The 25,259-nt window shown below is 44.4% G+C and overlaps 1 protein-coding gene and 1 long non-coding RNA gene across 22 annotated transcripts in view; one reads left to right on the top strand and one right to left on the bottom strand.

Annotated features, from left to right (window-relative positions):
* Positions 1-25,259, top strand: part of Lnx1 (ligand of numb-protein X 1) — a 110,597-nt gene that overhangs the window by 31,004 nt on the left and 54,334 nt on the right. For 2 of the 16 annotated variants that reach the window (XM_030254175.1, XM_017320691.2), the window contains exons 1-2: positions 9,347-11,734; positions 11,819-11,938. The exons of 13 other annotated variants lie outside the window; for them this stretch is intronic. The gene's annotated coding sequence lies outside the window, so the exon portion shown is untranslated. Of the gene's footprint in view, positions 1-9,346; positions 11,735-11,818; positions 11,939-25,259 lie in introns of those variants that run through there. One more of the 16 variants, NM_001159578.1, reaches the window with a different exon arrangement.
* On the bottom strand, positions 13,704-24,380 carry Gm32304. 6 transcript variants are annotated; one of them, XR_868492.3, is made up of 4 exons: positions 24,171-24,380; positions 23,587-23,724; positions 18,017-18,193; positions 13,704-15,616 (listed from the first exon to the last, which is right to left on the bottom strand). It is a non-coding gene; the product is annotated as a predicted gene, 32304 (long non-coding RNA). The 6 variants fall into 6 exon arrangements; XR_377036.3 differs by having other exon boundaries at positions 13,704-15,501; XR_868495.2 differs by having other exon boundaries at positions 13,704-14,264.

The raw sequence follows: 25,259 nt of genomic DNA, 5'->3' as shown, positions 1-25,259 counted from the left end.
ATAGGGTCTGAGGTGGGGCCATCATGTTCCAACAAGGGTAAAGATCAGTTTGGGGAGAGTGGTTTTGGGCTCAGTGAATGTCTTCAAAGCATTTCGGTCACAGGGCGGTTCTGAGAGAAGAACCCCAGGCCTCCCACATTAGGCAAGTGTTCTTCCACTGAACTCTGTACCCAGCCTTCAACACATGCTTTCCCATTTGTCCTTAAGTTTTAGACTTACAGATTTGGACGGAAATGGAAGCTGTATATTTCTGGTCCATTTATATTAGGCTCATTGAAGGCTTCTTTGTACTGATTCTTTGATGTCCACAGAGCATGGCGACCTTGTTCCATGTTTTTTGTTTTGTTTTTGTGTTGTTGTTTTTTTTTTTCCCCCCTTGGTAATCCACAAGTTCTCTTTTGTGAGTTAGTGAAGCAATTCTGTTGCTAACTCTTCACTGTCTGATATAAAATGCTCTTCTTAAAAAACCTCTACTCCATCCAAACCCAACAGTTTCAAGATTCTACTCAAGGTTTGGCCAACTGTGCTCATCTTTCTAGTCATGTGACTCTGTCAGGCAAAGTTAGGACATCTTCAATTGTCCTATAGTTTCAGGTTTGCTTCATTTTTATTTTTTTTTTTTTCGCCTTCATTTTAAACTTGCTCTGGTGGAAAACGTTGGACAGCAAAAGGAAAAAAGAAAATAAAGAACTTCTGGGTCCCTCATATCCATCTTTCTCAGTCCATGGTCAGATCTCTTTCATCTGTGTGCCCTTGAATTGTTGGCAGCAAATCTTAGACATGATTATCGTTTTTAATCTGTAAATATTTCAGCATTTCATCTTTAAAAGATGGTTTTTGTTTAGTTTGGGGTTTTTGTCTTGTTTTGTACTTTTTTTGTTGCTGGTTTGTAGTTTTTAAGAGAGGAAATCACTATAAAGCCCAGGCTGGCCTTGAACTCAGGCTCCTCCTACCTCCCTCCCCAGTTCTTGGGTTGTAGCCATGTGCTACCACTCCCAAGAAAAGGGCCAATCGTGAAGAAATGTGTCCACAACACTAATATTACACACAGACGGGGACCTATAATTTCTTGTCATCAAATAACCAGTCAGTTCTAATTTTCTCTACCATTTTATTATATTTCTATGGCAGTTTGTTTGCAACTTGTTACCTAATTTGTCTTTCACTCTTTCTCCTCCTTCTCCCTCTCCTCCTCACTCACACTGCATGGATGGAAAAGTGTCGTTAAAGTGAATTTAGAGAAACATAGCTTTGACAAAGCACAAATGCTAGACTAATAGAGATTGTAAGTTACCATCCAAGCAGAAGAAATCCTAAGGAATGACCCAAAGCATTGCACGCAAAAGTCCTTGTGACTCTACCTGCTATTTTATCTGAGTTCAGTTTGTTGGTGACAAAGTCACCCAAGATATTTAGAGAGACCTTAAAGAGCATAAAGCCAGAGTATCTTTCACCCAGGATAATAGTTTCCTAATTTTTAAATCATTAGGCTTATATCAGTAAAGAATATATTTATATGACTGTTGATTATAGTTAGCGCTATACAGAGCTATGTATAGCTTCATGGACATATGCCTATATTTCCATATGTACTATCACAGATATATATTTATATGAATAGTAATATAGTTCATCTGTACATGGTTTATATGTATCATCATACTATAGGAATCTATACGTTTTGCTCATCTACTACATCTACTACATTAATGCATTATTGAACATGGATGAAACCATTTTAAAAGACCCAAGAAGTTGCTGGAGCTTTAGTGCAGCCTCCCCTCACCCTGTCCCCAGTCCCTCACTCACACTTTGGTGACTGCCGCTTGAGAAAGACGGTCTCTGGACTCCTTGGCAGAAGAACACAACATTCTCAGGTTAACAGAGGACAATTTCTCCCCGACAATCTGGGGTGGGTCTTGGAAGGAACGGGCAGGAAATGGCCCGATTTTGCAGGCCAAATAAAACTTCCAGACTAAACCAGCAGACATCCTTTTTTTCGTAGTCATTGTCCCTTAGAGAGGAAAAGAACTGTCCTTCTCTTACATTCTCAGAGGCCTCTCTCCCCTGGAGACATCCAGGGTGGCACATTGGGAGTTAGGTGTACTGAGACTGAAATGTATTTAAGCAAGAACAAAAGTGGTAAGACTGCTAAGCCCAACTGGGCTCTCGAACCATGTACCAGGAACCCCGAGCCAGGCCCAGTCTCATGGTAATCTTTCCTCCTGACTCTGGCTTTCTTGTTCTCCTGCATCCTTCCAGAGAAGCAGGCTTGGTGGTCCCTTCAGGCCCATTTCTCCTGTTTCATTCTTGCTTATTCTCCTCAGGGCCTGGGCACCCTTCCCAAGCCTCTCCCTTCACTAAGTAACTCTACCCAGACAGTGAGAAAGGAGGAAGCCATACCGACACAGGGCGAGTCGGTTCTCCACCTGGACACTATAGCCAGGTGGTCCTAATGAGAAGAGGCAGGTGGGATGACTTGATGAATGGGTACCAGAAATACTCTGGGAAATTTGGGGCAAGTTGCTCAGCCTCCCTTGGCTTTTCTCACAAAGAGAGGAAGGTAACAGCACCTACCTCACAGGTTGTGTGAGCACTGAATAAAACATGAAGCATTTAATACAGCGCCTGGCACAGAGGAAGTCCTAGTGTTGTGGATTTGGCAACCCTAAAACATCTAAATATCTCTAAAACACACAGAGAAAAGCGGCCCTGCTGCTCTTGATGATTTGTAAAATAACACACTTCACAATTACCAACATCTTTGATTTGGTGAAATTTGGAACCCAGCCTTGTCCCCATTGAGCATGGCTAAACAGAGATCAGAGAAGAGGGATTGGTGACACGGCCCCTCCTTCCCTGCTTTACTAGAGAGGTGTGACTTCTGGAGCTGGGACAGGGTGACATCTTTGGAGACGCCTGAGCTGTTTGTCAGCAGACTAGGGCCACACTTGTCTCGATGTTTAGCTTCTGCCACAGATCCTGGACCACACCTTCTCTCTTCCTCCTGAGGAGTCACTCCTCAGCTATTCGGCTCCCTCTGGATACCTTGACACCATAGCATCTGCTTCCTCGTCCCCATCCACAGGCCCCTTCCTCAATTAGAAGGAGATGACTCAAGCCAGCACATTCCTTGGACGCTGGTGGAGTCTAGTGACACCTGTGGCCCAGCACTGTAGCTATTTAGAGCCTCCAGGGATCTTGGAGGTAATTCAACAAGTTGTTTTATAAAGGGAGAAACTGAGGCATTATAGTTTACCCAAGTGACTCAGTCCTCTCAGTGACAGGCTATGTGACCCTGAATAAGTCATGACATTTTGCTGCATACGATGCATTTGTTATTGTATGACATATGCCCTCAGGAGCAATAAAATGAGTTGTTAGCATTTTTTTGGCTAACAGCTTTGGGCAACATAATACCACAGGTGTGACACACATAACCCATGAGAAACTTGAGTATCCTCAGTTGGAGTCTGACTTCCTGGGCATGCTCTGAAGAGGGTATCATGGGAATTCCCTGTCCAATTTCGTACAACTACAACCTGGGGCCATCTGATGGTAAAGCTGTAGACTTGAATGCGGCATCCCAGGGTCTTTACCGGATTCTAGGGTTCTCCTATACAAAGCTCTGTGGCAAACTACAAGCACCAGTTTGTTGTCCTTTGGTGGTCTGAAAATGTCCTAGTGAAGCTCATTTTTAATATAATTACTCTGCACTAATAAAAAGCATTTTGAAAAGGCAAAGAAGAAAGTATGGCCTCTGAAGCCACTTAGATCTGAGTTCACACATGGACTAGGCCCTTAACAGCCACATACCCTTCAGTAGATGATTGAGCCTGAGCCTCTCATAATGATAGTGCTTGCTCCCTGGGATCAAGACCCGGAGGATACATGAAGGACTTGGTCACCTGCAGCCCTGAGAGTGTGCTGTAAACATTACCAGCCTCAGCTGACCTGTGAAGCAAGGGCAGAAGACACTTTCTGCAGCAAAGCAGTGAGGTGCCCTGAGGTTTAGGAAGAATCCACAGGGAACCCCATAGGAACTCAAGCAGTTGATCCCCCCCCCCCCAACCCCCTGCATCTCCCATGGTTGCCATGACAGTAGGATTACTAGCACGTCTTCAAGTTACTCCAGGCCTGTAATTCACACCAGATCAAGCCAGGTTGAAGGATGAAGATGGATTCTGATGTGGAGCTTTCTAGATTAATGTCCTCCGGGTAGAACATGTGGGTAGTTTTTCTGGCCTGTTAAAGTGATGTTGAAGATGAGCTTTATAGCTAAAAATGATCAAGAGGGCGGCTTCAAGGTGCTCTGTCACGAGTGGCAGGGAAGGGACACAGTTCCATGCTGTCACTTGGAGCAGCCTAAGGATCTCTTCTCCCATTTAGGAAAAATATCAAGGTAGATCCTTAACTTTACAGAGAAAAGAAATGTCAGGATCAGGCATTAATAAAGCAGAGTCAGAAGTTTGTTACAGGGAATTTTTAACATGGGTTTGAGCAGCAAGGGTTTAATAGAGAGGCTCTTATGGAAAGAATAAGGCATACCCATATGTGGGTAGGTGCTTTTCATGAGAGTCACACTTTAATGTGTGACTTTAATATGACAATAGTCATATATGTGGTATGTTGAGTTCTGAAGCAGTTTATCTTCCAAGGGTCACTGTGAAAATTAAACAAAATTAAAAAACTGGTTCTAGGGTATATTGGACAAGGTGTGTGTGTGTGTGTGTGTGTGTGTGTGTGTGTGTGTGTGTATGTATGTGCACTATCTTATCTGTTTACCAGTCTTCTTTGTGAGATTTCCAGAAAACTCAGGTCATAGATGTTCAGGGGGATACACCTGTTTTTTACTTCCATCTTAATATTACTATTTGAAAATATCTCTATGTAAAATTAATATTGTTGGACTTCCTGCTCAGAAGGGAGGACATGCTGCACTCAGAAGCCCAGGAATTACACAGTTCTGGGGGGAGAAGGTATCCCAAAGGAAGGGTATCCTGAGACAAGGGAGCCCAGGAACTACATAGCTTTGAGAGGAAGTCTCCTCAGCAGAGAACTTACAGTTCCCAGGGGAAGGTATCCCCAGCTGGGCTGAGGGGCTGAGGGGCTGAGGGGCTGAGGGGCTGAGGGGCTGAGGGGCTGAGGGGCTGAGGGGCTGAGGGGCTGAGGGGCTGAGGGGCCTTAGCCCTACTCCACTTCTTTCTTCTTCTCTTCATTGCCTTTGGGCTTCTTCCGATGAGAGAGTCACACCAGGCAACAAACTGTCTCTGATCCCTGAGAGGACAGCAGGGAACTGAGCAGACACAGCCTTTATATAGGGCTTGGGGGGGTGGGACTTTCTAGGGCCAAAATTTCCAAAGTGAGGATTGGTGGGATTGAAGTCCTGTGTTTGGGGAAGCTTGGGGATTGGTAGGTTTTCCTGTTTAGACTTTTTCACCTAAAATTAGCATAATCTGGGTGGGGTCCTATTGAGGGGCTGGAGATGACTTTGGTGACAGTTACTGAGGCTGGAAATGGCATTATGACAGTTAGGGAAGGCTTGGGGAGGGGCCTGGCCACTTTCCAGCCTGGAGGGTTTAAAAAATTTACAACGTATACAAAGTTTACATAGGCTTCCAGGGTAGGGAGTGCCTTCCCTGAGTGATGTGAATAGCCAGCATCTCTATATGCTGAGATTCTTGGTTCTTTGCTAGCAAAAGACTTTAGCCAGACTCTAAAATGAGAGGCTCCTTTCTCTTCTCATATGCTCCCTCAAAAATTTCCATGTCTTTTCATCTTGCCTTAGTCCCAGTGACATTCATTAAAGTGGTCAGCCACAAATATATTTGGTCTTATGAGCTCATTGATGATAGATTAAAGAGGATCAACCTCTATTGAACATGTGTTGGAGTAGTCCTTCATTTTTAGAAGATGTCACCACAGTTTTTGTGAAGGGTGTATCTGGTGGGGCTAGGTGTAAGGACCTTAGTTCAAGCCCAGCAGCCACTTGAGAAGTTGGGCATCCTTGCATTGATATTTATAAACTGCTTCTGAGAAAGCAGAGACAGGAGGACCGACCCCTGGGGCTTTGGGGGGGGGGGCAGCCAGTTTAACCTAATTGATGAGTGCCAGGTCCCAGTGAGTGACCCTGTTTTAAAAATCAAGGTAAATGGCTCCTGAGGAATGACATCTGAGATCTACACACACACACACACACACACACACACACACACACACACACACACTAAATAAAATAATTTTAAAATGTTAGGTATCTGGTCACTGGCAGCAGGATAGAGGTCTGACACAAACCTTGATGGTGACTTGACTGTGGCACTCTAGGATGAGCACTCACATAAACTGAAGCTAGGCAGACTAGGCTCTGCCATGCTTTAAGTGCATGTCCTTGGACAGTGGCTCCTAGGATCTGTGGTGACACCAGTGAGGGTTGTGAGGACCCAGCAGTGACACACAAGCTCATTGACTACACGTGGGCATCATCTCTCCTTGGTCTCCTTGGGTTCCGCTCATCAGGGAACCAGAATTCCTTGAGACGTCACGAAAGGATTCTGAAGTCAGTGAGAGATGCTGATCCCACCCACCCTCCCACCCCGCCCCCAGTGAAAGCCCCTAGATACTCACCGTCTGCTTTGGAGCCTCGAGACATGGCATCTAAGGCTTCAAAATAAGACTGGAGAGGTGAAGGAGATGAGGAAGAACACTGTGTTCTTTAAAAACAGACAGTGCTTCTTCAATCGTGGAAATATGGTTTGTTTGATTTTGGGTTTTGGGCTTGGGTTTTTTTTTCCCAGTCTTTATTCAGCTGCTCAGTGTCACATAAAGAAAGCCCGAGGCTGACCGGTCACTTGTCACTTTTCAGGTGGCTTGTGGGAACAGACTCCCTCACACCGCTTTCTTCCCTGGAGAGGCCAATAGCATTAGACTGAGGGATCCCATTCCTTCTTCTTCATACTCTAGCACTTGAGGTCATTCTCTTTAACGTCTGCTAGACATTCAGCCAAGACAAGGAATGTCTATCAGTTAAAAAGTGGGCTTTTCTTAGCTAGTGGATGGATGTAAAGGAATGTTCTAGAAAACAAATCAGCAAGGTGCTTCCTATTGCTTTTCTCATAAGTTCTGGGTCTGTATGCTCTTAATGTTTTCTAAGTGTTGTTTTTCAACCTAGGCGCCACCCCCGCCCCTTGTAGATGAATAAAGAGTTTGTACTTGGTAAAAAGGAATCACTCACTCCTAGGAAGGGGACCATTTAATAATAAGTATTATCAAATACTTGTGAACTGTCAGGCATGCTCTGGACTCGGGGTTACTCAGTAATAAAGAACAAGCATGCAGAACCTTGGGGAAAGCGCAGTCTTTTCCTCAAGAAGACCTTGGGAGGGAAAAAAGGAATTTTCTGAGCAGATGCTAGAAGGCAGAACAGGAGGGATCAGAAACAACATCTAATGTCAAGATGAATGGACACACAGTTGTGCCTTCCAGACAGCTAGATTCCTAAGTCCACATCTACAAAGTACATATGCAAGATGATTCCTGCATCCCACGGTCCCATGAGTAATGAGTTTGAGCAAGCGGCGCAAAGGCAGCTGCCACCGTCTGGTCCTGAGCATTGGCCCCTGTCTGTCACTTCTCCTTGTTTTCACCTTTGCTGTATCATTTTAGGGAGGAAAGAGGGTGGTGTTTTCCCTTACAGGCTAAACATCACTCTGGGGTCATGTGCTCTAAACATAGATTTTGACAGAGTCATGAACGCTAACGTCTGCCTTCCATCTCATCCGTCTTGTACCTGCTTGGTGGGAGTTCGTGGCCAACGCTCTCATTTCCAAATGTTGCTGCTTTCAATTCCCTGCGCCCCCCTACCCCCAGCCTGGTCATATCTGTTTCTAGCAAGTTCTTTTGGCTCACTCCTTGTCCAAATGTAGCCAAGTTTGCTTACTTTCCCCTCCTCCTTCCCCTCAAGTCTTTGGGGAGAATTCCCCACCTGAGTATGATCCATAAATTTTGTAACACTCGAGGGTCATCCACCTTTTGGGTTATATCCGCATGATGGCAGGTTGTAGAAACCTTAGGACAACTAGGCAGCTCAATACCATATTTGTGATTCTATAATTCTCATCTGTCCCCACCCCCCTCCACCCACCCCTGTTGTTGAATCTTCAGACTAACGATGACAGTGAACTCTTTCCTGAGATGTTGCACGGCCATCCTAAATTTCCTCCCCATCCCTTGTATTCTTTTTTTTTAATTAGGTATTTTCTTCATTTACATTTCCAATGCTACCCCAAAAGTCCCCCATACCCGCCCCCCCAACTCCCCTACCCACCCACTCCCACTTCTTGGCCCTGGCATTCCCCTGTACTGAGGCATATAAAGTTTGCAAGACCAATGGGCCTCTCTCTTTCCACTGATTGCCGACTAGGCCATCTTCTGATACATATACAGCTAGAGACACGAGCTCCGGGGGTTACTGGTTAGCTCATATTGTTGTTCCACCTATAGGGTTGCAGATCCTTTTAGCTCCTTGGGTACTTTCTCTAGCTCCTCCACTGGGGGCCCTGTGATCCACATGAAACTCAAGAAGAACAAAGACCAAAGTGTGGACACTTTGCCCCTTCTTAGAATTGGGAACAAAACACCATGGAAGGAGTTACAGAGACAACGTTTGGAGCTGAGACGAAAGGACGGACCATCTAGAGACTGTCATACCCAGGGATCCATCCCATAATCAGCCTCCAAACGCTGACACCATTGCATACACTAGCAAGATTTTGCTGAAAGGACCCTGATATAGCTGTCTCTTGTGAGGCTATGCCGGGGCCTAGCAAACACAAAAGTGGATGCTCACAGTCAGCTATTGGATGGATCACAGGGCCTTGTATTCTTAATAATATCCAGCACAGCATTGAAATCTTCAAGACACTCCCCTAGGCGTGTTGTGGGTGTGAGCCAATGACCTACAGCTTTTTCTCTGTTTATTTATCCTTGTTTTTTTTTTCTAACTTTTAAAATTTTTACTTCCCTAATATTATTCCCTCAATTTTTAAACCCACCACAGCATGCATCAGTCACTGATTTTTTAAAAAAAAACTACTCTTCTCTTTTGTTTCTTTCTGTATCAATAGCACATGTTGTTGGGCCTTTTTCCAATTGTCTGACATTCCCCTGAGTATAAGGCAGTTTTTCAGAAATAATTATTCATTTTTACTACACCATTGTTCGGTAAGCATATTAGTTAAATTCCTGTGCTCCCTAGGGGCCTGTGTCATCTGGGCCAGCTGATTTATGTGTCCTCATACTTGCCAAATATTTCTTTACCTAGTTTTTAGTCCAAACTTATCTAAGCAGGTTCATAAGTCTCCTGATTTCTCTATGTGTACTTCTAAAGAATTTATTTTGGGGGTGGGGGGAGATAAATTTCTATTTCAATATTTGTCCCTTTTACTTGTAAGTCATTGTTCTTTCAAGCTGCTTGACTTAATTTGTTTATGACTGGAAGTGAGCTTCCCAATTTTTCCAGCTGTTCCTAAGTCGATGCTTTGTTTCCAATCCTGAGTTTTTTATTTTGTGTTGTTTGTTTATTTGCTTGTTTGTTTTTTCTCTCTGCAGAGCTTCATTGATATAGGCCATGGTCCTGGCTTCTTGCTCTTCTTGCCTCTAGTTTGCCAAACTATTTGGTGATCCTAAGGGTTTCTGACATATGACTGGAGAGGTGCCTGCTCTTTGCACTTGATATAAACACTTCAAAACCAGAATGAAACAAGAAACATGAGCTATACATTTCTTTTTGCAAAGAAAGAGCGATGGAATTTGCTGATCAGATCTGCTTCACAGAAACTTCTAAGTCTCTCAAAGCAAACTACTCCTCTATGGGAAGAGTTTGGCACTCATATTTACCCTTCCTCAGAGAAATAACTATTCAACCCAACCTTGTTTTAGAGGGTTTTTTTTTTTTTTGTTTGTTTCTCCCAAGGCCTGGCCAAGTCAGCATGGATTTAGAGAGCACTTTGCTGAACTTGACCCAGTTGCTAACGGTGTACTAATGTGCTTAGTGCCTCTAGCTCCCCACTAGGGAGTCCTGAAATCATAGAACATGGTCTTTTGACTTTTGTTTTTAGAATCAAGTCCAATGCTCTTATTTTACTCAAGACAAATGTTTGACCCTATCACACGAGGACATTCCAATCTGTAACTGCTCTTACCAGTGACCCCTCCCATAGACAGCTTTATTTATACTGCAATAACTTGTAGGCCTAACAGGCTGCTCTGACAAGGTGGAGTGGCCCTCAATTTAGGGTTTGGTGTGGCTGTGTATCCAGATGAGCGTTCATTGTCACTTGTTGTTAGTGAGAACAGGGTATTCGGTATATCTTTTTTCTTTATTCAGACAGCCTTTGGCTTAGTGTTAGTACCCAGAGTAAAAGTTGTTAGAGCAAAGGAAATTACTAGATGTCTGCTTCTAACTATGAGGCCAGGGTAACTTGTGCAGTGAGTGTCTCAAGCAGGCACAGTGAAACTTAAATACTAATTACTATCAGTCATGAAGAAGGAGAAGAATAACCTTGCTGTGCTGGGTACCCTAGCAGATTGCAAGAAGCCACTGGCCCTGTCTAGACGATCACTTTAAAGGTTCACAATAGGCAATGGCTTTGATTGGGAGGGTTTTGATGCCAACAATTCTGGTGTGTGTGTGTGTGTGTGTGTGTGTGTGTGTGTGTGTGTGTGTGTGTGTGCTTGGAATATGTCAGAACAGAGGTTAAACTCGAATTAGAGCTGAATTACTTTCTGCAGATAAGTGATTACTCAGGAATTGTCTTCATGTAACTAAAGAAGAAATTTTGGATCCATAAACAAATCACTTGAAAGGAAGACTTAGAGAACATCTGAGACACTTATCACCCCTAGATATTTCAATGAGCAAATACCTTGAAACTCCACTATTCTTTTTACTGAAAGATATTAAAAACAACTTTCATACTTGTCAGGACTAGAAGCTGAGAAAACATTGTGGGAATCTTCTGGGAAGGGGACACGTGGACACTGGTCTAGTTCGGATCACAACCTTGGGCATTTGGTGGCTTCATTTGGCAGGAGCCTGTGTGGGCTTGTTGGTAACCAGAGGAACCCTTGATCCATGTGTTTGCTGTAAATCACCGTGTCTCCTTTGATGTAGCATTTGACTGCCCGTTGACTAGACTGTAATCGGGGAATCTCACTTACTAAAGACAAAACAAAAAGCAAACTTTAAAACTTCCTATGCCCTTGGACCTCCCCGTGCTTTCGATGGGCCCAGGTTGATTTAGTCTCCTTCCTGGACCTGCTTCAGGCAGTCAGATCTCCTGGACTTGGCCATGTAAGACTGTCTGGACTTGAATGTTTATCAGCTGTTTGGCTCACTCCTCCTGATTACTTCCAGAAGTTGCTGCACACACTGTCCCTGTTGAGGGTCTTCAATGACCTTTTCTTCCCTCCCACTCCATTCTACAAGGGCTCTTGTCCCAAAGTGTTCTTGTTTAGCCTTTCCTGGCCATGAAAAGAATGAGACTGGACACTAATGGCCACTGCATTTGAATCGTTGTGTGGTGTCCCCAGTGAGCTGAACACCTGTGCATCTGAAGGCTCATTCAATCATAGCTTTTGAGTCCCAGATGCATCAAGGGGAGACCAGCGTGGGGGAAGAGGTTTGAACCAAACCACCACGTACTCTGTCACCGTCTGGAGCCTCTGACAGAACAGGGTAATTGACTCTGATTTTTATTAAATGTAGAGCTAACTCAAGATTAATTGGACCTGAAGTGCAGCTAAGCGTTTGTTTTTACAGAGGTGAACCCTGATTCGTTCAGACGAGTGAGGGGGTCCCTTACCCTGCTTGCATTGTGCCTGCCTCCTCCCTGAAGTCTTCTGGAGTCTGTGGACCCTGAACTTGGCAGAAGTCTGTGAGGTAAACTGCCGGAGCAGATTTTTTTTGTGCAAACCTGGTCCTCAGACTTGCCAAAAAGGTCCCACTGAGCAGAGGGCTCTCCTGGCCAGCTTGTTCAGATGAGTGAGGCCCTACCCACAGGTCCCCTCCCTGTGTTCTGGGTTCTATGTTTGGGAATGATTTTTAGTGTTTTTGTATTACCACTCTTTTTGAAATAAGACATTAGTATTTAGCCAGTAGAAGATTGAACTGTTATGCACATTTGTTTACATACTTTGGGTCTTCTATTTCCTATTCAATAACAGAAGGATTAAGAAAAGCAGGTATTGTCAGTAAACGATCTGCCCAGCCTTAGGACAGTAGGTCCTGTCTGGGTTGCATGGGACCAGTTTACCCCAGTCCCAGCCTCCCTATACCACTGTTGGAAAGACAAAGCTGACAGAGTAGATCGGGTATTTATGAAGGAGGAGTGATACACAATGGAAATTATTTTCTCTGTTGCCAATCATGTGTGTTCCTTTTCCTAGCTGGATTGCAGGGTATGGTGGAACTTAGGGTGTAGACCAGGGACAGGTAGAGCGATAACCAAGGGGGGGGGAAGTGCTCAGAGCTGCCTTCTGTGCTGCTCCATCAGGAGCCTCGTGAATCTGGCACAAGAGCCCAATGATTGGCACACAATTAGGCTAGCATAATTGTGTGGAGAGGTGGATGGAAAGAATGCTAGAAGAACATATGCAATGAACCAGCCCGTGCTATGCAATTGCTTGAGATAAAAGGGACTAGTAATACCAATGTTTCCGAAGCTGTGTTCTGGGTTCATTGAGAGAAGCACTGTAGCCCCCTCCCTCCCTTCCCCTCAGATGGAGGAACCAGTCGGTTAAAAACTGTTGGACCCAAGGCAGTCTCATATTTGGGCATCAAGGGTGCTGTTTGCTATCTCAAATCATAGGAATGTTGGTAATTACTCTGTAATTCACCTGAGATTTAACTCCATCCCTTAGTCAGTGTTCTAGTGCTGTGAAGAGGCACCATGACCATGGTGACCCTTGTAAAGGAAAGGATTTAACTGGAGCTCGCATATAGTTTTATAGGTTACATTCATTATCATCATGGTGGAAAGCATGAGGCGTAAGGGCAGACATGGTGTGGGAGGAGCTGAGGGTTCTGTATCAGGATCCACAGGTAGCAGGAGAGCCCCTGGGCCTGGCTTGGGCTTCTAAAACCCTCAAAGCCCATCCCAGTGACACACTTCCTCCAACAAGGTCACACTTCCTCATCCTTTCTAATAGAGCCACTACCTGGTGACCAAGTATTCAGATCTGTGAGCATGGGAAGGGGTGGGCATTCTCCTTCAAACCACCACACTCCATAAAAACTTCCTTTAAAAAAAAAACTTCTACCTTCAGCATCTGTTTTAAAGACAAATCAACTTTGACACGAGACTCACTTTACCTTCTCTACTCACCGCCCTTGACTCAAGATGAGAGGAAAGTCTTCACCTAATTGCATGCCTGGTGCTGTTTAGTGAAGTCATGAACAAAAGGGTGGATTTTCCTGAGTGATTAGAAAATGACTGCTAGCTGCATGTTAAAGATATTTGGATTTTGCTACCACAGGAAGATATATATTATTTATACTCTCCATATAAAGACCCTGTAGCTCGAGCAGAAATTCCACACAGATGCTATATCATACCATAATAAATGTAATTTATCCCAGGTTTTGTGTTGTTGTTTAGCCAAGTCAATGCCTCATTAGGTACAGAATTAAGAGGATTAGAGCCAACTAATGATAGAGACCCAAAGGAATGATTTATTGCGAGCATGCCCAAGCTCCATATGGCTCTGGAGAGGCATTGAGAACACTTGCTCAAGGACACCAGTCACAAAAACATTTGTAGATTTCTTTACAGGACGTTTGCTCAGGAATGGAGCCCCAGACTGGAAATGGAGCAGCCTTGAGATCTGATCCAGCGCTGGTACATCTGGGCTGCCAAACACATTTTTATAATTTGCTGCTTCTATATAGCACATTGTGTTCCAGGGTAAAGGTCGGGGAGAACGATGAAAGCTTGGTTGTAAGAACTGCGTGTGGCTTGGGTACTATTCCATTCAGTGCTTCTAGGTACTCTGCTGTTCCTTGGGGGGATAGGATCAGTGGCTGTGGCCTTTGTGTCAGAGTCTTCTTCATGAAACGAGGCATCTGTGTAGGTGATGGGTAGCTTCAGTCTTGGGAAGATGCTCTGTGGTTGTCATTTCCCTTGGGGTCTTCAGTAAACACTTGCTTCATTTGTACCTGACCATGGGCATCCAATTCTTCGTGGTCAGGCAAGGAAAACCATGCCATTCTGTTATTATGGTACAACCAATAAAACCCATGATAAGTCAGCAATGGAGCATTGAAAGTACTTATTAAAGTCAGGGAGGAAAACTTCAGGTCAGGATCAAGTGGTTAACCCATAAGGCTTGCAGTTGGTGAGGTTCTGAAAACCTCAGAGTATTGACCCTCACTGGATACAGCACTCTAGAATCTGAGCTCTCCCATATGGAAACTGGAGTGATCATTCTCTTGGCAACAGTTATCAGGTGCTGTGATACCAAAGACAGGCACAGGCAGTTCCAGCTCTATGGGAGTGAGCTAAGACAGCAGCAAGTGAATGTGATAGAAGAGAGAGCCAGGGAGGGCCTGGGAAGTGAGAGAGGGGAGGTTGGGTAGAAAGGACTTGGCTTGTGTGTAAAACTGGGTTTAGGAACCTGTCTGGGGGATCCAAAACCAACTATCTAAAGATACCTGACTCATGTCCCTGGTTCATTCCCCTTATACACACACACACACACACACACACACACACACACACACACACACACACAAAACTCATGTCCCTGGTTTTTCATTCCCCCCACCCACACACCCAACTCATGTCTCTGGTTCATTCCCTTATACACACACACACACACACACACACACACACACACGCACACACACACACACACACACCTCCTTCCAACCAGTATCAAGGGATTGTAATGGTTTTCATAAGTGATGGTAACACTGATCTCTCAAAGCACCAACAGAGTGTTGTAGAGTATTAGTAGATTATAATGATAAAATATGAAATAATGTTCAAATTCGTGTCAGGATAATAAGTTGATTCTTTTGATTAGCCCAGTACCTCCTGTGTCCTTGTAAATAAAAAGACTGGAATATTTGGTTTTAACATTTAACCACTGTGGCAACACTAGCATGTAGGTTAAATGTCTTAGAAATATAACATTTTAGGAGAAAGGCAGTAATTACAGTAGAATTTGTAAAAATTGCAAGAGGAGTGAGTCAGCAAAAAGAGCAACCCAAACTTTGTGTACCTTAAAAAACAAAAAAACAAAAAAAAATGTTACAATCCGATGCATAAAGAAAAGTTTACTCTGTGTCTCTTCCTATTTCTTTTAGCCATGACAATTTTTATAACTGTTTCAAGAAAACGATAAGCAACCTCCACCCCCACTGGCCTCAGAACCACAAGAAAATGTCGTCACTTGCTCAGGTTCCTGCTTCTGGTTTCCCTCCTTCCATCTTCCACCTTCCACCTGCAAGGGAATTGATTCTTCCATGGCAGTTCCTTAAAAGGCCCTTTCTCGGGCATCTCTCAACTGTACCAGGATAGACAGGTCCTGTGGAGTGGCGAGCAAGGACATTGGGGACCTGCAAATATCCAGCTTGTGAGGAGAGGAGAGACAGGCAGGCAGGCAGGCAGACAGACAGACAGACGACTAGGACTATAGAAACATTTCTTGGCTTGTTACTCCTGAACCATAGCAGATATGATAGCAGGGTTTCTGCTAAACCCCGTCATGTGTCCTGTTCCATTGTGTGCCGTGGAGTAGAAATTCATGTCTACAAATCCTCCACTTCTATCCATTATCAGCTTACAACAATCATAGTTGAAAACACGGTGCCCTTGAAAGGAGGCCTTAAACTCTTCCAAGCTGTATCCACAAAGCTGCCACAGCTCTGGAGACATAAATGGCAGTGAGGGTGACATGTCTGAGCTCTGACCTTTCTACTCTGGGTGACTCACTCACCTACCCAGTCCCAGAGCTCCACGGTGCCTTTATTAAGGGTTGCTGGACCTGTCTTCACCAATGATGCTTTTGGTACATCTGTAAGAATATCCACTACCTTCTCCCTCACTACCTTCCTGCCTGATCTCTGGACTGGATACCAAGACATGTACAGAATTCTCAAGTCAATGCCCATCAAGATTGTCTGGGGAACTTGTTAAAAGCACACATACTATGAGGTGTCACTAGCGGATACAGAGCTGCAGTACAGTTATGAGGACTGGGGGTTTGAATCCACGCAATCCAAGAATCCATGTAAAGGCCAGGCAGTCATGGTGGCCTCCATAATCACAAGGCTTGGAAGGCAGAGACAGGATCACCAGATCAAGTTGGCTAGTTATGCCTGGTCTGATCTGTATCCTCTGGGTTCAGTTGTGAGGGGTACTGCCTCAATAAATAAGTGGAGAGTGATCAAGACCCCGATATCAACTTCAGGTTTCCACATGCAACACATGAATGTGAATAGGCTTGTACATACAAGCCATGCAAAAACAGAAGCCCACATATTGCAGACGATATCTCCCACAGAGAAGCCATCTACTGAACTATTGACATTTTGGTCCTGATGCACTTCTGCTGTGGGATCGAACTGTAGATGATGCGTAGCATCCCTGGCCTCATCCACTACCCTCTGAGTTGTGACAAATCAAAAATGTCCCCAGACAATGTCTGATGGCCTTTGGGGGTGGACGACAGAGCCTTGGTTGAGAGCCACTGTCTTTGAGATTCTCATTCCTGAAAAGAAAGTAGGGGCCTGGCTTCTGTTTTCACAAGCTTTCCAGGAAATCTGGCTCCTTTGAGCATCCAGCAAAGCTTTATCTTCCCTTTCAATGGCACTTACACCCCAACCCGGTTTCCCTGGCCACATAGAGGGTCAACAGCTATCCTAAGGTACACTGGACAGTTCTTCCTTCCATAGCCCAGGCCCTCTGTGCTGGCTAAAAGGCCATTAGCCTGCCAGTAAACAACACCAGGCTGTCTGCCCCTGTGGCCAAGTCTCTTGTAGCTAGAAAACATAGGTGCTTAATGACATGGACTTGATAAAAGGCTCCTTTTGGAGGTAATGTCCAGTTGACACTGTGTGACCTCAGGAGAACTGCAGGTATCAGCTCCCCTGTTGGGACTTTTGGCCCTGAAGTGGCAGAAGCATCTGTCTGGCCCAGGGATGAGTAGGCTGTCTGATCTTTTCCCCAGCACCCTTCTATCCTAGGGAACCCAGGCCCTAGGGAAGTGGAACGTGACGTGCACACACGTGTGACTCAAATGCTTTCGGGAATTCTGTTGTTTAGTCTGTCTCCTGTGGTTGCAACTTCCTCTCCAAGTGTTCGTACTGGGAACATTCTTTTCCAACTGGCATGAGTAGAATTTCCTATGGGCCTCACAAAGTGCTGGACTTAGAAAGGCTGTTCTGTTCAGCAGGGAAGAGCGTTCCCTGCCACTCTTCACTGAATATGCATATTTTGTTTAAAAGCACCTTGGCTGCAAGTCTTCTGCTCTGTGGGGGCCCCTTGGCCCTTCCAGCTTTTGGAGGTAGCAATCTTCGTAAACACTGCATATGTTGATGATGGTATGTGTGTCTTCAACTCACCCCTTTCTTAAGCATACAAGCCACTGAGTTACAATTATATTAAGAAATAATGGTACCTTTATTTGATTCTCATTGGAGGAGCAAATAGTCCCCTTGGGGACACATCTTCTGTCTTGTCTATTTCTTTATAATAGTGACTCTTCTTTATCCAAAAGAGAAACCGAGGCAAAAAGTGTTTTCTATTCTGCCAAGCAATCACATTGTGTTCCCCCCCCCACCACCACCTACCCCATCAATATTCCTGGAGAGAAATAAATAGAACTCCAGAGTGTTGTGATGGAACGGAGTGCATCAACACCCTAAGATCTCAGGGTCCTAAGATCCCTCTTAGAACTCTGAGCACTCATTGTGGCTGGACGTCAAGAAAAACGAAGTGCAGAAATTGTGGCTTACCCGCAGCGTGGCTCAAGAGTACAGCAAATGTGGAGTTTCTCAGTCACGCGCTGGATCCTGTCCTCAGTTTACAGGATGATATGTGTCCGTTGCTCACCCCGTCCGTTCTCCCCAAGCTTGTATGTTTACAAGGTGGAGACACATCAGAGCAGGCAGGGCATAACAGCTAGTTGTCAGCTAAAATAATTTACACAGAAAATATTCCCTAAGCTAAATATTGTCCCAACCAATGTCTTAGTGTTCCTTGTCAAGAAAGCTGTGGTGACAGTCATGAAAGGGGCACATGGCTGAACCAAGCTGAGTTATACAATCTTGGCATTATTAGGGACAGTAAAGACTGTCTAGAGCAAATTTAAATTAAGTAGTTTACTTAAGAGAATACAATCAGATAGGCAGAACAGGGACAGGTAGCATTTCTTCTTGATATATTTTATTTTGGAGTTTTTGAGACAGGGTCTCTTATAGTCTAGGATGGACTTGAACTTGCTGTGTGGCTGAGGGTGACCTTGAACCCCTGACCTTTGTAATGCTTTCTGTCAAGAGCTAGGATTAGATGCATGTGCCACCATGCCTAGCTTTCCTGCAGAATTTTTAAAATAGCAACTACATTTGTGACTATAAATGCCTGTATGAAACTTTGTGTCTTACAATTCTTATTTATTGCTAAGCATTCTGACCTTGTTTTATGCTATTTCTAAATATGATTTAAATTTATTAGCATAGAATTTTTCAAACATTATGTAGCGAATCATATAAAGAACCCCCCCAATGGATTCATAGTACAGTTTTGATAACTATCATCATTTTATAATTTTATTGGACCCCCTTGTCCTGCCTTTTGGCTGTGGCATTTTAAAATACATTCCCGTTTCTATAGAACTTTACTCCAAACACTTTAACAAAAAATGCACCTTAATCCCAGCCCTTGGGAGGCAGAGGCAGGCAGATCTCTGAGTTCCAGGCCAACCTGATCTATAACATGAGTTCCAGGACGGCTAGGCCTAAACAGAGAAACCCTGTCTTGAAAAACCAGGAAAAAGTACCTGGTTTTAGCCTGGTGCAATAGTGTTCATCCTTGAGGGTCCATAACTAATGGGCCTATAGCATAGCCCTAGGATAAGTAGCATTTATTTAGACGTGTGACTGCCATTTTTAGTATTTCTAGTATTTTAAAATAATGAACATTTTTTTTTCAAATGTCCAAGTTTTAGGCTTGATTTTTAAAGTAGAAGTACTGATTCAGATACACTGTGTGTGTGTGTGTGTCTGTGTGTGTGTGTATGATTGGACCCAATAAATATGCTAAGTTTCTTCCAAAACTGCATGCACTAGAGAGAGAGAGAGAGAGAGAGAGAGAGAGAGAGAGAGAGAGAGAGAGAGAGAGAGAAAGGTAGGATTGGATCCAATAAATATGCTAAGTTTCTTCCAAAACTGCATGCTGCTATTTTGAGTTTTGTGAGAAGTGTTTCAGTGGAGGCACCGGCTCCATTCATGGATATGACCATTGCTGACTTCATACATGGAAGGATGTCCTCTGTGTCATTAATTCCAACATCACACTGCTTTGGTTACAAGTGAGCCAGACAAGGTGGTACTTTAGTTTTATCTATTATGTTCATTATTGACATTTTTCTTTCAATTTCATTCATGATTTTCTCTCTCTCCTTCCCCCCCACCCCCGTGTGTGTGTGTGTGTGTGTGTGTTTATATTGCTTATTTCATGTGTCTGAGTCTTTTGCCTGTACTTATGTCTGTTCATCAAGTCCCTGCCTAGCGCCCTGGGGCTAAGCAGAGGGTGTTGGATCCTCTGGAACTGGAGTTATAGATAGTTGCAAGGTTCCATGTGGATGCCAGGAACTGATAACTGTTGAGTCAAATCTCCAGCCCTTCTTTCTGTGTAATTTCACATGTCACCTAAAGACAATGTTAAGGAACGCGTTTACACAGATATTTATAGCTATTCTTCTCTAATGCAACTGTTACTTGCTAGTATGAAGACAAACATCTTTACATAATTGCAGTCAGCTTAGGACCCATTTTGGGGATGTCAAGTGTTGTATATATTCTGTCAAACAGCCTTGCTCCTGGCCTTTCTTTGAAGCATGCATATGAAAGTCTGAAAAATATAAAGTGTTTTCTCCTGGTCTTGGCTGCGTTCATAGGCCTCATGTTAACTGCATGGATGAAAGAAGCCAGTCAGACTTGTGTCCTTTGGATGGTGTGTGTCCTCTTCCTTAGCTGGACACCATGTCCTTGTCTCTGGACCACAGCTACTGAGTTAGGTGAACCCTGGCTCAGCCCCTCCATAGGGGAATTTCCTTCTGGTGGGGCTGTGCCATAGAAGTTAGGGTTTCTATCACCACTACCCTTGGGTTCTGCCATGCTACCATCACCCTACATCCGATACTAAGAGGCATGTCTGCTTTGCCTCCAGTGTCCCTCCATCTGTCCTTGCCAACAGGGTCAGGTACTCCCCCAGCACTGTTGTTTCCCATTGACTTTTGTTTTCTTGTTTTCCCTGGGCATCATGACTCTACAGAGACATAGAAATGTATGGATGATAGTAAAGATAGTACTTGAGTGGCTTTCATGGTCGATACCTTGTCCCGCTGTGCTTCGGAGACAGTGATCATTCTAGGTCTTTGGACCAAGGAACAGAGACGGGCATGGAAGAAGAATTTTCCCTTTCTGCCACCATGCCAGTCAGATTCTGTTTTGTTTCATGAGCCCTGGTATGTAGTTGAAGGGCTCAACGCCTGTATGTATACTAGATAGTGTAAGCTCGTTGGTGTTTCAGGTTTTGTTTTACACACACACACACACACACACACACACACACACACACACACACACACAATACCACTAAGCTAGCAAACAGACTGGCTCATACACTATAAATCCAGACATGACAGGCTCTTGGGATTCCGTCAGCTTGGCGGATATTGCTCACTCTCCGGGTCCTGCTTTCCTGAAGGCTGGCTGATTTTGCAGGCAGCCCCTTCCTATAAATGAGACATGCAGCTTTAGGCCTCTGTGTGCATAGATTTTTGAATCCACAGGTTCAAATGCTAAAAGAATTTGAAAAGAGAACAGGTGCAGAGTCTTTTCCTTTGTCGCCTGAACAATCTATTCTATTAGGACTTATCTTGTAAATTATGAATAATCTAGAGACAGTTTAGCATATAGAAGGATGTCCACAGGTGAACCCCTCGGGGATGTTGAGGGAAGGCTCTTCATGACCTCTGATGGACCTGATGGAGCTGGGCTGGGTGGCCATCTTGCAGCAAATCCATTTGCTATGGATGCCCTGAGCATTGAGGAGATCCATGCTCTGCACACACACACTCAACCCTGTCTTCACTCAGGTTAGACCAGTGTTGATCAGTTATCTGTTCTTACCAGGTTAGACCAGGCTATCCCTGCCTTCGAAAGATTCTGGAGGCACCGGAAATGATTCTCCAGTTCTGTGTTCTGGTGCCATTTTCTGAACTTCTTTCTGACACTTTCTCCCCTTTGCCCTTCCTAACGTCAAGTGGACATTATCCCATTCCCGTCTATAGGGATAACTTATTGGCTGCAACTTATGGGATGTTTTGTTTTGTTTTGTTTTGTTTTTCTGTTTGGCTTGTTTCACTTAACATAACATTGGTTCCATAGATATCATCGCCAATAACAAACTTCATTCTGTTTATGGCTAAATATGATTTCATATACATTCTATATATGCAAAAATGCTACATTCTTCTTCTGGGAGAAGCACCACTTAGAAAACATGGCTTGTCCATAACCTTACAACCTGGGAATTAGCAAATTCTCTGAACGTATAGATATAAAACCCTCCACCTAAAATTCTTATATTTGGAGTTATAAGCAGTCTTGATTCACAAAGAGAGAAAGTTAGTGCCAAGGACACAGAGCTTAGTGCTTTGAATCCTGGTGATGTGTGTGACACCTGGACACTCAGTGTGGGTTGAGTTTTTTGTTTGTTGGGTGGTGTTTTTGTTGGATTGGTCTTATTGCTGTGGCTGTGTTGTTTGATTTTGTTTTTTTTTAAGACATGTGACCTTGGCTGACCTGGAATGATACACTCCTGAAGTTCAAAAGAAAAGAGGAAAAGAAAACATAGTGATCTCTGAATATCTGCATGAAATTGGTTCTAGCACACACACATATGTACACATACATGCACATATGCACACACATGCATACATACATGAACAGATACACACATACAAATACACTTAGACAAACATAAACATAGACACACACATACACACACACACATATATACATACATACACACACACACACACACACACACACAAACACAGATACACACATACATACAGGATAAGAAAGCCTGAGAATGCCCAAGACCCTTATATGAAATGTGATAATGTTTCCCTATCACCTATAGACATCTTCCCATGTACTACTGTAAAATCATCTCTGGATTGCTGATTGTGTCTGATACAATGTAAATACTGTGTGATTAGTTTTACAGTATATTAATTAGAGAATGATGACACATCAGGGAGAAAGCCCCCCCCCCCTTCAGTCCAGTTGTAACCACTTTTCTGCGTATTTTCCATGTCTGCTTAGCTGCACCACTGATATGGAGTGTCCACTGTACTTTTGCCTAGAGTGAAACCTTTGGAACATGGTCTTTGAAGCTGGAAAGGCAGTACAATTTTGTTGAGCAATTAAAAGGGACAGGGCATTCCCCACAGTTCCTCTGCATCTGGAGAGTAGCTTTGGGTTCATGAATTGGGACAGGCTGGCCCATGTGACCAGGGGCTGTTTCTCATCATGGCAGCTACAAAGTTGGGGGTTAACCTACACTATCTTCACCAGCCTCTTGGTCAATGGCTCTCACAGAGCTTTATAATCTTTTCCCAAGGGAGTCGTTCTGATGTCATAATCCACAGCCCTTGGTGTCTTTACTGCACACCAGGGACAGATGGCTTGATTGGTTGGTAATTCAGAGGCAAGAGCTCAGAATTACAGCGCTAGTTCATAAGTAAACGCCATGTTCACTGAGGTAGGAACCATGATTCATTTGACATCAACATGTAGACGTTCTCTAGCCCAAATTCTGACACAAACATGGAAGTGGACACTTGGGAACGTGTCCAGGGAGCAGTGCATCCTGGGACTCGATTTCTAGTTTATTCATGCCAGTGACAACAAGAGATTTTGATGGGCGTTACTCAGAAAATTGTTTCTTTCTTAAAGAGACTTCAGAGCATGACGTACACATGGGCTAGAGATGCAGTTGGTAGAGAGTTTGTCTAGCAGGTAGGGAGCCTTGCTTTGGTCACTAGCACTTCATAAGCTGAGCGTGGTGACACACACCTGTAATCCCAGCACTCGGGAGGTAAAGGCAGGGAGGTCTTAAAGTCATCCTTGGTTATATAGCACATTTGAGTACAGCCTGGGCTACACCAGAGCTTGCCTTTCCGTCCCCACCCCCAACATATAGTGGAACCAATATGCTTGCTAACGTCTGCTGGGTGTCTATCCCAATGACTGTATTGGATGTGCACATGTTCTAGGTTGGCAACACTCACTGTGACCGATGGACTGCTTTGCCTCCCCGAGTGATATTGCTGAGGTTGACTGTTCTCCCTTGAGGTCATATGGCTGCTTGGAATCTAGGGCTCGCTGCCGCCTTGCATTAGGAAACAGGATAACACCACACTGAGCGTCTGGGAAAAGGTCAAAATGCAAAGTCTGGCAAATGCAGATTACCGCCCTGCCACCGAGAGCCCCAAAATCTAAGTTGCCCTATCAAAATCAGGAATCAACTGTCATCACATCTCCCTTAGGTAGCTTCCAGACAAATAACATCCATTTTGCAAAGTGGAATGCCAGTCACGGAGTGATTATGTTGATTAAACAATAATTAGATGGGTACTGGCAATTTGCAGCATGCAATTTACAAATTGCTTCTTCTATCAAGAGACAGGGCACAGACTGGCACCGCTCAGGTAGTGTTTCCAGAAAGTGGATGTGAGCTCACAAAGGATTTCATTCTCAGGACCAGCAGTGCCCCTGCCTTCCCAACCCCACAGCTCCCCTCACACACCCCGCCCCTCCCCCAGCACCATCCCAGGCAGCAGCCCGGCCTGCCATGATTCCGTCCAAGACAAACCTTCAAGTGACCTGGTCCACAGGAAGAGTAAGCAGTTTTGAGCCCCCAGAATAGCAGTTTCGGCATCTGACTGTCTGCCAGCCTGGTTGATAAGTCTCACCACATAGTTGATGATGGCCAGTAAACTTTGTTGACAAGGGACAAACATTTCTGGGATCTGTCAAAGTCATAACATGGCTGGCCTTGCAGCCAGGACATCAGGATCTTTGATCTGCGTGGGCAGTCAGATACACTGGGATAGGCTGAAGCAGAGAGAGAGGGGGAGAGCGGGGGGGGGGGGGTGGGAGACAGAGACAGGCAGAGAGAGAGAGAGAGAGAGAGAGAGAGAGAGAGAGGCCACAAAGTGTTAAATCTCAGGCTTGAGTCCTCTGGATTTTCCAGTTCTGCTGTGGTATTTTATTAATCTGCTCTAAACTCCCCAGCCAGCAGATGTGCACACCTCTTGCTATTATCCCAATGTTCTGGATTCCCGCAAAGGAAGACACATGTACACAGCCTTACATCTTAAATAACCTTAAACAGCTTAATGCCTGAGCCACTCCCTAACTCCACCTGACTAAACATACACTTCCCTCCGATATTCCTGAGTTAATACCTACTAAATCTATATTTCATCTTTGCTGCCCTGGACCCTGCTGGGCAGCCCTCCTGGGGCTGCTTTCCCCTGTACCTACATGTCAACTGTCTCTTCCTCCTGCATCTTTCTGGCAAAGTCGGTCTCTCATGCCCTCGTCACAATGGAATCCTCTCTTCCTCTTTCCTTGGTCCCTTCCTAGGAATCTCAAAAGTCTCGCCTCTGTTTCCCTGCCCAGCCTCAAGCTGCTGGCAACTTGATTGACCAGTCAAAAACCAACTGGGGACAGGGTCCCCATAATTAGCATGAGAACACAAGCCAATACACAGCCTTTTAAGTTGGGATAAGAGCAAAGCTTTTATGGAGTTGGGAAAATAAGAAGAGGGATCTGAGTGTACACTAAGTAGCTTTGGTGGAGTTCTGAGGCCAAAAAAGCAGAGTGAGATTGAGTAAGTTATGTGAAGGGCTTCAAGGCTAAGAAGGGTAAACTATCTTCCCAGTACACAAAGCGTTCT

This window comes from Mus musculus, chromosome 5 (genome assembly GCF_000001635.26).
Source record: "Mus musculus strain C57BL/6J chromosome 5, GRCm38.p6 C57BL/6J".
Taxonomy (NCBI): domain Eukaryota; kingdom Metazoa; phylum Chordata; class Mammalia; order Rodentia; family Muridae; genus Mus; species Mus musculus.
This window is presented reverse-complemented; position numbering and strand designations above follow the sequence as displayed.